A 10,984-nucleotide genomic window follows, 5' to 3' on the forward strand; every position below is an offset into this window, starting at 1 on the left:
GGGAGCTGCCGGGCTCGCTGTCGCGGGTGTTGTTCCTGTTACACTCCGGTTGTAGGTGCAAACTGCCGCCCTTCCGCACCTGCCCCGGCTCCCGGTGTCTCTGCAAAGCCCAGCGGCAGAAATTAAGGGCATAACGAATGCGCCTTCCGAACATCAGCTGCCTTTCTGGTTTAGGTACAGGGATGTCGGAGCTCTTCTGTATGGTTCTTGTTTCACCTGCTTATGTCAACGTTTTCGTTTTTCTTGTAACTGCTCAAAGAAAATCCATGCTCTTGTTTGTGGCTGAACCTTTGCAGGAGTGGAAACAAGAGAACGTACAGTTGGATTCGCAGTAAAACGTTGCCTTTTATTCCTCTCTGTCAGGATAGGGTGAATGTTGGTTTCGAATTGGTGCTGCTGCTGGTCAGATGTAAAAGCGAGGCGTGCTGCTTCCGTCAGCTCCTGCTTGGGAAGGTGTGAGGCCACAGCTTTCTTCACGCTCAACTATTTGTTGATGTTTCGGAGAGGATGCTGGTAGAGTTACTGGTAGAGTCGGTTGAGAGCAGAGTGAGGACAGTTCAGAGGTGTTGGCTGTCGCTGGGGCCGCCTTGTTTCTTGCACCTCTGTCACGCCTGTGTGGCTCAGTACCCCGGGGTTTTGCCTTTCGATGGTCAGTCCTTGGCTGCCACTCCAGAGCTGGGTATTCCTGAGAGAGTTCTTGAAGTCTGCAATTACAGGTTGTCCTTCAATTAACTCGGACGTTTAGCATTCACCTTCTGCAAGATGTCAGAATCCTAAGCGAGTTTCTCCCAAATCTGAGTGTTTCTAGCCCAGGTTTTGCAGACGGAAACCTATCTTATTTTCAAGAACCTGGTATTGAGAAAAGGACCCAAGATGAATAAGTTTTCTGAGGATTCTGGGTACTGAAGTGATGGAAACACTGACCAAATAGCTGAGTAAAATGTCTCCTTTGTAGACTTTTTCTTCTAAATTCCATGATTTCATCCGTGTTTAAAATGCAGTATAAAAGCAAAAAGGGGTTAAGCACAACTTTGCTGTTTGCTCTCATTTTCATTTGGCAACCGACACTTCGCTGTCAGTTTGAAAACGCGTTACTCAGTTTGTGGAAGCAGCCCAAAATTTCTGTTGCCTTTTCATTATTAGTAATTGTCTTTTTGCACTGTTTACCATCTTGTCTGGTTTATTGTTAGTTACTGGTCGTAGCAGAGGCAGAGAACTACTGTTCCACCATTTCTTGTGTGTACACACGCTGCTTCTGAGCTTGCTTTCTGACTTGGTAATCTTCCACCTATTTATGCCGTTCAGTCCATCTGAGATTTTTAAGTTATGATGTATCTTTCTTGCCCAGCACAGAACAGAGCATGATATTAACTCCTCCTTTCTCTATTGCGCTCACCATTCAGTTGGAAAAAAAGAATTCCTTTGAAAAATAAATCGCTTTGGTTTCAAAAGTGTTCCCCTATGCTCAGGAGCAACAAAGCCCTGTCCTTCAGCTGGCAAATTCAAGAATGCGTTTTAGCTTTTCTGGGAGACGCAGACCTTGCGAAGAGTCGTGGAGGTGGGTGGCCGATAGAAGCACTGGAGCCGCTTAATTGTCTTGTGAGTGGGACCTTCGTGTTTGTAATCCAGAGATTTCTGCGAGTCCCATAGTAACAAAGTGGGTGAGAAGAGGGGGAGGTTTTTTTTCTCCTTGTGGTTCTGCTCCTTTGCTTTTTTGATGTGAAGCAGCATGAAATTGTGTTTTAAGGACGGGTTGTTTACCAGAGCCTACTCTCAATTTCTGTTGTAGTGCAGCCCAGTGACGCTTGCTGCGTTGCGTGTATTTACTCACACAAGGTATGTTGCGTCGCTGCCCTTTAAAATTCTAATTAACAAAGCAGTAACATGCAGGATAACACAGCTAGTGATGAGCTTGTCAATGCATGGCTCTTCAACTGCTAGAGGATGTGAGATTTTAAAGAAAATTGGGGCGTAGCTCGTGACCTGCATGGTTCTTGTTCAGTTGGAAACGTTCTTGGGTTTCCAGGGTTGCTTTTTAATATATACTGTTAAAGTCACATAGTTTTGAGGGATTTCAGCCGGAGCTGTGTTTGAGCTCCCTCTTACGGACCTTGCAGTGTTCCTTTGGAAAAAAGACACCTCCCCTCCAGCCCCTAACTCCAAAAACCTGCCAGCGCTGTGTCTGCCAGCCCCACCTGCCTGGCGAGCTGTGCTGATGTTGATGTTACTGGAGTGAAAAAGGGGGAGAAAAACCAGGTTACTGGTGATGTTTGGAAACATTCTGTGAAATTTCAGCACTACTTACACAGTCTTTTCCCCGCATAAAAAGCCCCCCATGCAGGCAACCTGCAGAAAGTGTCTCAGTGCGCTAGCAGCGCTTCTCAAAGGAGGATATAATAATTACTATTACAGCAATAACCTGTATTCCGCGGTGACACAGAATTTTCTGTGTTCACAATCTGTACGATGGTGCCGTGACAGGGTTTGCTTGCGGTTTTTTGGGCGTTATCAGAAGTTTTGTGTGCCTGTCGTGCGTTTCGAGTTCTTAAAAACTATGTGAAGTAAAAAGTTGGTGTTTATATTTTAAACCTGAATATTTTTACTGTGAAGATCCTGTTTTAGTTTAATTTTTTCAAGTGAAATATAGTATAATGGCATAGCTATCCATAAATGGCCATATGACTGAAGTGAAATTAAATAAAAAGCAGGTAAAAACCCCATAGTTTGTATTTGTGTGTGTCTAAAACATATAGGGACACACATTTCCCTGTAACAAAATTTGTACTTACAGTCACTCATTTACTTCTTCCTGCTGGCTGTGGAAGGGATCAAAATGTCTCTTTGTACATTCACAGATCACCGTTTGATGTAGATAGTATGCAAACCGGTATTTAAAAGCTTAGTTAAATCAGGAATGCTAATCTGTGGTTTTAAAAATGAGAAACGCTAATGATGATGATAGTGTCGCAATGTTTCCTAATGTCTTCAGCATGTTTTAAAATAATTTGATTTAAAAAAAAAAAAATCCTGACTATGTAGTAGTATTTTTTGCATTGTCTGAAAGATATTAAAGGAATGCATTGAAATCGGGACCGAGCCCTCCAAGCATGGAGATTAATGCTTTCACCTGGAAGCAGTTTTATTCAAGTTAATAGTATCATGAGTTTCTCTCAAAACAAAATGTTAAGTTTTCAAGCTCTAGACAGCGCTTTTGTTCTTTGTTCCCTTCCTAAATGCAGGGTTTGAGCCCTGTATTTGCACACTTCCAGACCAAGAAACAGGTCGGTTAGCCTTCATCCGTGATCTTCCTCTAACCTCACTGATGAAGCCAGATGCAGAACCGAGTCAGTTGGTTTCCGTACCGCCAAATACGCGCTCCCCGTCGCAGCATCCGTCCCACCGGCTGCGGGCATCGTCGTTCTTTTGACAAACGCGGGCTGGGCGAGTAACTGCCTTGAACGTGCTGAAAAAACGGTGCGGTGCCGTTAATTCTTTGAAAGAATTATTGTAAATCAAGGGAGTGAAAACGCAGAGGTGAGCTACCCGCCGGGGCACAAAGAATCTCTGTTCTTGAGCAACTCTCGGCTTCCCTGAACTTGTCTGAGCTGTCCAAGGTAAACAGGCGAGTCGGCTTCTGATATGCCATGCTGGAGAACTCGCATACTTCAGTCGGCAGCATAATGTTTCTTCTGGTAAACCCAGTCAGGTTTTCGTTGTGTGTGTGGTTTGGGTTTTTTTTTTTTAAGGAGACAATGACTTTTTTTGTTACTGTTCCATCGTTACTCTGCGTTACAGCCGCGTGCTTCGGCTCTCGGACAAAGTCTTTTTCCGTGCGGTGGCCAAGTCTGTTTTAATGAAGTAGCAAAGCTACGAAGGGTCTGCACGCACGTGAAGCTGTGATTGTACAACCGCTCTGTTTCAGTGTATTAATTGTAGTTCACCGGATGAACATGTGGAACTCAGCTCAGTGTGCTGCGTTTCGAAGTTTTCTTTAGCTTCAGCGGTGGAGAGCATTTGCAGTAATTTGCATTTATAGAAGCTACTCATTTAGTAAGAGAATACGTTCTCAAGGTTATGTACAGTCAGCTCTTCCAACTCTGAGGGTGATTTGGGGTTTTCCCTCAAAGTGAATTACCGAGCCACAAAGGCGTTCTCGCAGAGGCGAGCTTTGCCTGTAGTTAAGATCCTGAAAAGCTTTAGGTCTAGGTACTGGTTTTCTTGGTCTTGTATTTTCAAACTGAAGTATGTACTTTTGATGACTTGGAGTTACAGTTGTGAATATAGGAGCTACAAACCTCCTGTAGAAGTTACAGACGCGGCAAAAACATCAGTCAACAGGAAGAGTTGATACAGTGTTAATCTGAATTATGTGGTGGCATCGGTAGAAGGGCAGAGATAAATGCACGTTCTCTGTGTAAGTAAAGCATTAGACCACAAAATGGTACAACAGGAATCCTTCCTTAAAGGATTTTTCAAGAATATGTTGTACTGAAAAATTATTTTAGTAGCCACGTGGCCTATGCGCAAACTCCCCTCGGTACCTGTTAGATGAAACAGGAAAGAGCTGTTCTTTACATAGCACCAAAAAAAAAAAAAAAAAAGGAGGGGGGAAACCCCTAAGCCCTGGAAAGCCCATAATGTGATTGTGTGAGGACGCAGTGTTGAAAACAATTTTTAACTGTAGTTAGGTTAGATGACTTTTTATTTGATTTTTTTTTTAATCATGTAAACGACGTTTTTATTTTTCTAACAATCTTGGATTACCTGTGCTGATTTATAAATGACATTTATTTTAATCTGCTGTTCATCAAACCCCTACTTGTAGCACTAACCATTCCTTTTCAGTTTTATTAGCAATTTATCGATGTCTGATTTTAGTTATGAAGCATTTACTGTACCTTATCAAGATCAAGACCCCGATTCTTCGCTGAGGCAGCAGCAGCATCGTGCACGGTTTAAGCTCGTGTATTCTGCCACGCCTGCGGCTGCCCAGCGCTGTGTTAGTGTGAGCTCCGGCATGGCCGTGCCGTGGGTTGCATCGGGGTTGACCACGTTGAACCGATGAGTTTGGGGTTTCTTTGAGGTGAGCTTTAGCCCAGACAGTTTCCTGCTCTGACGAGATGTGTAAGTTGTTCTGTAAGAAATTACCGAGTATTTCTAGACGCTTATGAAAGCGTCTAGAAATTATGTAGTGGTCATAAAATACTAATTTGGCAAAAAGTAGACCTCTTGACCTCTTCCCAAAAATGATTGATAGGGATTTAAACAAAATGTCTTGAAGGCTAAATACTGGTCTCTGGTTTCTCTTATCTATCTCTACTTGCAAAGGAGCGTTTTCTTGGGCTGCGTTATCTCAATTTTGTCAATCTCCCTGACAGCATCGATCAGTCTCTAATGGTACGTTCCATGCTGGCATCAAAAATTTTTGTATCTAATGTAGGATCTGAAACTCAAGTATACTTCTGGGCCCTTTTCAGCAGATGTAATACCGTGTCTTAAAGAAATAATAATAAAAAAAAGCTTTTCTTTTTTAAAATAATGTTTCTGGTTGCGATGGCTGGAATTTTACCCCGGTGTTTTTGTAGATGTGCTGGCGTAGCTGTTGCTTTGTAGTGGAGGGTATATGATAGCCGACAGGATTGGAATAAGTGGGTGAAAACAAGCAAAGTGTCGAAATGTGGTAGATTTTTTTGTGAACATAAGCTTGCAGCAGTGTTCATTTTATGACAGCGACGGGTTGCGACCTCGGTGCTGCTTCCCTTTTTTTCCTTTGGTCTAAACTACTTGCGTTTCGATGAACGAATGTGGTCCCAAAGGCTTTGGTGTAAACTTGAGGTGGTAGCCAAACCTGTGAGTCTTTATTAGCTGAGGTCGGTGTATCTGATAGTGCGTAGGAGTTAATATTTACTTTGATTTAAATGATTTACATAGCATGTTTAGTGATACTCCGGAATAAGATTTCTGTCGAGATCTCCATTGGTACTTGTTGAGCCAAATGAGCGTTGCAAAAGTGCCTATTTGTCAACCAGGCATGTTTTTGTATGATCTCATTGGTACTTTATAAATTATAAAGTTGTAACTGAGTGTTGATAATAGTCTTGTTTTGCAAATTATTTCTTGGGAACTGAAAATTCTTCCCCTTGTACCAGAACAATCCTTTGCAATAAAACAACAACAACACACCCACAAAAAGCGGGTCTTAAATAATGAAGTAGAGGAGAATTAAATGATGTGTTCTGGCTTTAGGCTTCAGTAATAATTCTACAGCACTTCATGATCCTTGTCTGTATTTTACAGGCAGATTTTCTCAATGTGTATTTTACTTTCTTGCCTGCTTGGTCTATCACTTTTCTTGATGACTGGGAAAATATCCTCTGTGATATCCCTGCTGGGCTACTCGCTTGTGATTTTTAGTGCGGTTACTTATCACTACATAGTAGTAAGATGTGTTAATGGTAGGCTGCAGTTCTGTTAGATGAATTTTCAATTAATTTTGATACCCAGCTATTACTATTTATGTTAGTATTATTTTCCTTGGATGGCTGAGGTCCCCAAGGGGAGGGGATTAGAGTTGATTTTCCAAAATATCTGTATTTTCAGGCAGATGGGGATAGTTCTCAGCTTGGAAAGCGTATCAGTTATTTGTGACCTGCCTTTCTGTACGTTGGTGCCTCTTTAGACCTGTTGTAGAACTAGCATCTTGTAGCCATGTGAAGCCGTGCAGAAGGTTTTTCTAGCTCTGGAGTCCTTAAGTGGTGGTTCAACATCCGTAAGCTGCATTAAGGGGAAAAAACCAACCTCAGCGGCAAGAGGGAAGACAGTGATTATTTAATATACTGACTTTTCACCACCTTCTTTCCTTGCAAAGTCTTATGTAGATGATATTCATGGCACCCATTCAGCAGCCACCAATTACTGGAGCGGTGTTACGGGGTTTCTCCTTGTTCTGTCTGTACATGCAGTGGACAAGGATTGTCCTTGTTCCAGTCTTTTAGTTCCACGAGACCCTGTTCCCCCTCGCTACCTCTGTGGCATTTCTCCACTGGTGAGGGAAAAAGCAAAAATAATATCTTAAATATTGCATAAGTTTCCACCAGCCTACGCAGATTCAAATGTCTTATTGACCTTCTCATTGTAATTAGATTTTTCTCTTGTGCAGCGAAATGATTACATTGTACCAGCCTTTTGCATTCGAAGAATTTTGACTCCGATGGCAGGTATTTTTAATACCTGGAGAATTGTCTGATGCCTCATCTTAAGAGCTCTGAACAGTTTCTGGAGCTGTAACAGGAGGGCTGAAGGTTGAGCTGCAGCGGCAGGAATTGTTGGAGGGAAGACCACGCTGCGAAAGGTTCACGGCTTTCTCTGCGTGTGAACCAACGTGAGCCCCAGCAGCAGCTGAATCGCACATTTATTCTGGACCAGTAGGTTTTTAACTGAACCAGCTGTGCTTGTGGCTACTGTCAGCGCCGAGCTGGGCGCTCTCCGACCGCTACTGAACTCCAAAGAGCGCAAACACGCCCTGCTCGTCTCCGAATTTATGAAACTTGTAGGGTTACATAACTGAATTTTCATTCTTTAGCTAAAAATAAAAAATGGAACGTAAAAGCTATTTTTATCTTGCTTAATGAGGGCATCTCTGCTTTTGTTTCATCTTTTCCGAGACGTTTCAATAGGAGGGATGGGGATGGTTTAGGAATGGGTTTGTTTTTTTTTTAGCCTGGACACTCATTCTCTGTTGTTCTCTGAAGTGTTGTCCATCAACCAGCAAACAGATATGTAGCCCTGCTCAGAATGAGTATTTTCTTTAAAAGTACATTGTTAGCTAATAATGATCACGAAAATAAACAGATTTTGAGAGTGTCGTGCTAGATTTAAATATATCAGTGAGGCAAATATAGATTTAAATGTATCAGGCAGGCAAGTAATTCTTTTTGCTGTCAAATAATAATCAATGAGTTTCAAGTATGAGTCCTCTCTGTGTTGTGTTGAATTATCAGCAACATACGTGCCTCTCTCTTTTTGAAAGCCTTTCAGAAAAGGAGGGTGGCATTTGCAGAACTGACACGGGAGCTGGTTTGTTTTTAAAAGCGGTGCAAATCAGGTTTGGTTCATATTGTAGCTTAGCTTGGCTCTCTGCCCAGTGATAGAGCAGAACTCTGAAGAATAGTCACTATTTTAAGTCTCTAGTTGTGCTGTATCCTGTTTTTACTTGCTACTCAGTCGTGACTGTTAAGTTTTAAACAGTAAACCTTTGTTCACCGGAAATCGCAAACTGTTTTTAAACACAGAGTGACAGCCTGTGTATTAAATTTTGTTATTTATTATTATTATTACTACTTTATTTACTTACTCAAATTCTGCAAGGTGTGTTCTTACCGATTCATTGCCCTCAAACCCCCCAAAATCAAACAGTTCATATTAGTCCACTTTTTTGGAGAAAGCTAAATGCAACTAATGTGTAAAGAAGTGCCGCTGTTCAAAGTTCTGCTGGTGTAAAACAGAAATAAATAATAATAAAAAACTAATTGCAGCATTAAATGCTACTACCTTCTTCCCTCTCCCCTCCCTCTTTCTCCCCAAAAGTTTTTGGGTTTGTTCTCTTTGGGTTCACGAGAAAAAGGATTTTTGATGTGGAGTGTAATGCAGATTTGGGGTGGCTTATAAATAAAAAAGTGTGCGTTAGGGGGTGAGACCTTTTCACTTTCACACGAATTCTAGAAGACATCTGGGGGTAGAGGTCTGAGTGCGCGTGTAATTTTTATAACCCCGTTTCCTCACGATTTTATAGCTGAGGCAATCTGGGGAGTTGGTTGCAGCTCCTGAAGGAGAATCTAATGGTGCCTTGGAATTTGTAGATGACTCATAACAGGACAAAACAATCCAGTTAAGCGCTTTGAGGTCTTAAATAATCTCTTCAACAGGAAGGTGAAGAAAACATCATGAACTCATGAGTAATAATTGGCTCGCTTGGAGTGCTAAAAGTGCAGCGATCGCTACTTGGCAGGGATTCAGATGATTCCTGTTTAAGCTTTGCTGATCAATGTATATCTCGGCTCTTATGAATGAAATTTATTTGACTGGCCTATAATGCTTTTAGCAAAGCAGTATTACAGTTACCGGTTGGGAGAAGTTTATTTTAAGTGGGTTTATAGTAGTGACGCTCTGCACCTCGGCTGCGTGGGCTAGGGCTGCGTCCGATCTTTTCGGGTGCGCTTTTTCTGCTGTTCTCTGCTCCTGCCACATCCATCAGCCTGGTGGCCAAGACCATTTTTCAACGAGGAAGAACCTACGGTAGCGGCTGCGCCTCGAAACGGAGAGGACGCGATCTTTGCCCGTGCGGTGCTTTGCTTCGTGGGCGTGCTAGCTGCAAACGTTGAGCGGTTTTAGACAGTCCCAAAAATACACGGCTACGAATACCTTCCTCAAAGGGCTAGCCTTGGCACGGACACTAGCGATGAGAACTTACTCCATCATCTCCTTTCTCCTTTTCAAAGCACAGGCTCATTCAGGACTGCCTTAATTTTGGAGAGGCTTTTCTGCAGCTGCAGGGGACGCACGCGGGTGTTGTCGTAGATGCAACACCCTTTGAGACCTCAGGGTTTTACTGGTCAGCAACTGGAACTGCATCAGGTAACCTCTAAGCTTAGTCAGGCTTATAAAATCTCGAGTTAGCTATCTTGCGATCCCCTTTCCTCTAACTAGCAGATTTTATTACTCTAACGATGAAAAACCCTTCTTCTCATTCCCAGTTTATTTTTTCATGGCATCTGGGGAGAACTCCTCTTTCCTTTCAAGCTCTGGCTCTGTGGGGTAGAGGGGGAGGATTCTGCTTCCCCCTCTCTCCGTGCGGACCCTCGAACCGAGTCCGTGTGAGCTGGGATGCCCACAGGCTGTAGCAGAATCCGTTTGGTTCTGATCCTTGAATATGTCACCTTGTGTTTTGTTGTTAATTTCCAAAGTCTTTGAGAAAATTTGAGTATTTTAGTCCATCAAACCTTGGACAGTATGTCCGGTAGTGCACTATAGCTATCCACTGGTGAAAATCAAGTGTAGTGCTGCCCTTGCGTTTGCAGCTCTGCTACGAGTGAAGAGTTGGTTGCGAAGTGTTTAGTGTGGCAGAAACAAAGCTGTTGCTCTTTTGTGGCTGCTAAATTCCAATTTACAACAATTCCGATTACAACAGATTCCTTCCCTCAAAAAAAAAAAAGCAGCAAAAATGCTTTTTTTTTTTCTTTTCTTGAATTTTTGTTCTTAACGACTGTGTTTGGCTGGCCTGCGGAGTTTTTCTTTGTCGATGTGATAATGGAAGAAATACTTGAAAGTGACTTAAATGACAGTTATGGAAGAGTAAACAGTGATGTAGCAGTTCTAAAACCCTGGGTTCAAATCCAGTTCATACCATACGTCTGGATTTTTTCGCGGTAGTTTTCACTTAGTTTGTAGTAGACGGTTGGCTTCCTGTTTGGCTTGGTAGAGCTTTCCTCCGCGGTATCTCTTGCGCTAGGATGCCGACGGCATTAGAAGACCAGAGGCGGTTGGCAGAGGCAACGAGGGAACCTTGTGCTCGGCTCGTCCGCGCTCGTCTCCTTCTAGCCGGCGTTAAAATCTTCACTTCTATGGAAATAAAACCATGCTAAAAGAAAATAAAAACCGACGAAACATTGCAAAACGTTTTGTTACGAAGCTGATGATGGAATGTTTTAAATCCCGAGTGACCCAGACAGAACAGCTGCTATCACTGCGGATTATACCTTTCCTCTCCACTTCAGACTTCATTTCCTTTACCAGGCTTCCTGGGAGGACCAGCTGTGCGCTTGGATCCGCTGCTGCTGTTGGGTCAGTACTTGAACCTGCAGGAAATAAGTTACTTTAGAAATCTGGCTCGGTGGCGTTTCTTCCTGACTCTGACAGCCCGAACGAGAGAGAGAAATGCAAGGGAGTCTCTTCTCTTTCTCTTTGATAAATCAGCCTGTGTAGCCTG

Source organism: Phaethon lepturus, unplaced genomic scaffold (genome assembly GCF_000687285.1).
Source record: "Phaethon lepturus isolate BGI_N335 unplaced genomic scaffold, ASM68728v1 scaffold7278, whole genome shotgun sequence".
NCBI classification, from domain to species: domain Eukaryota; kingdom Metazoa; phylum Chordata; class Aves; order Phaethontiformes; family Phaethontidae; genus Phaethon; species Phaethon lepturus.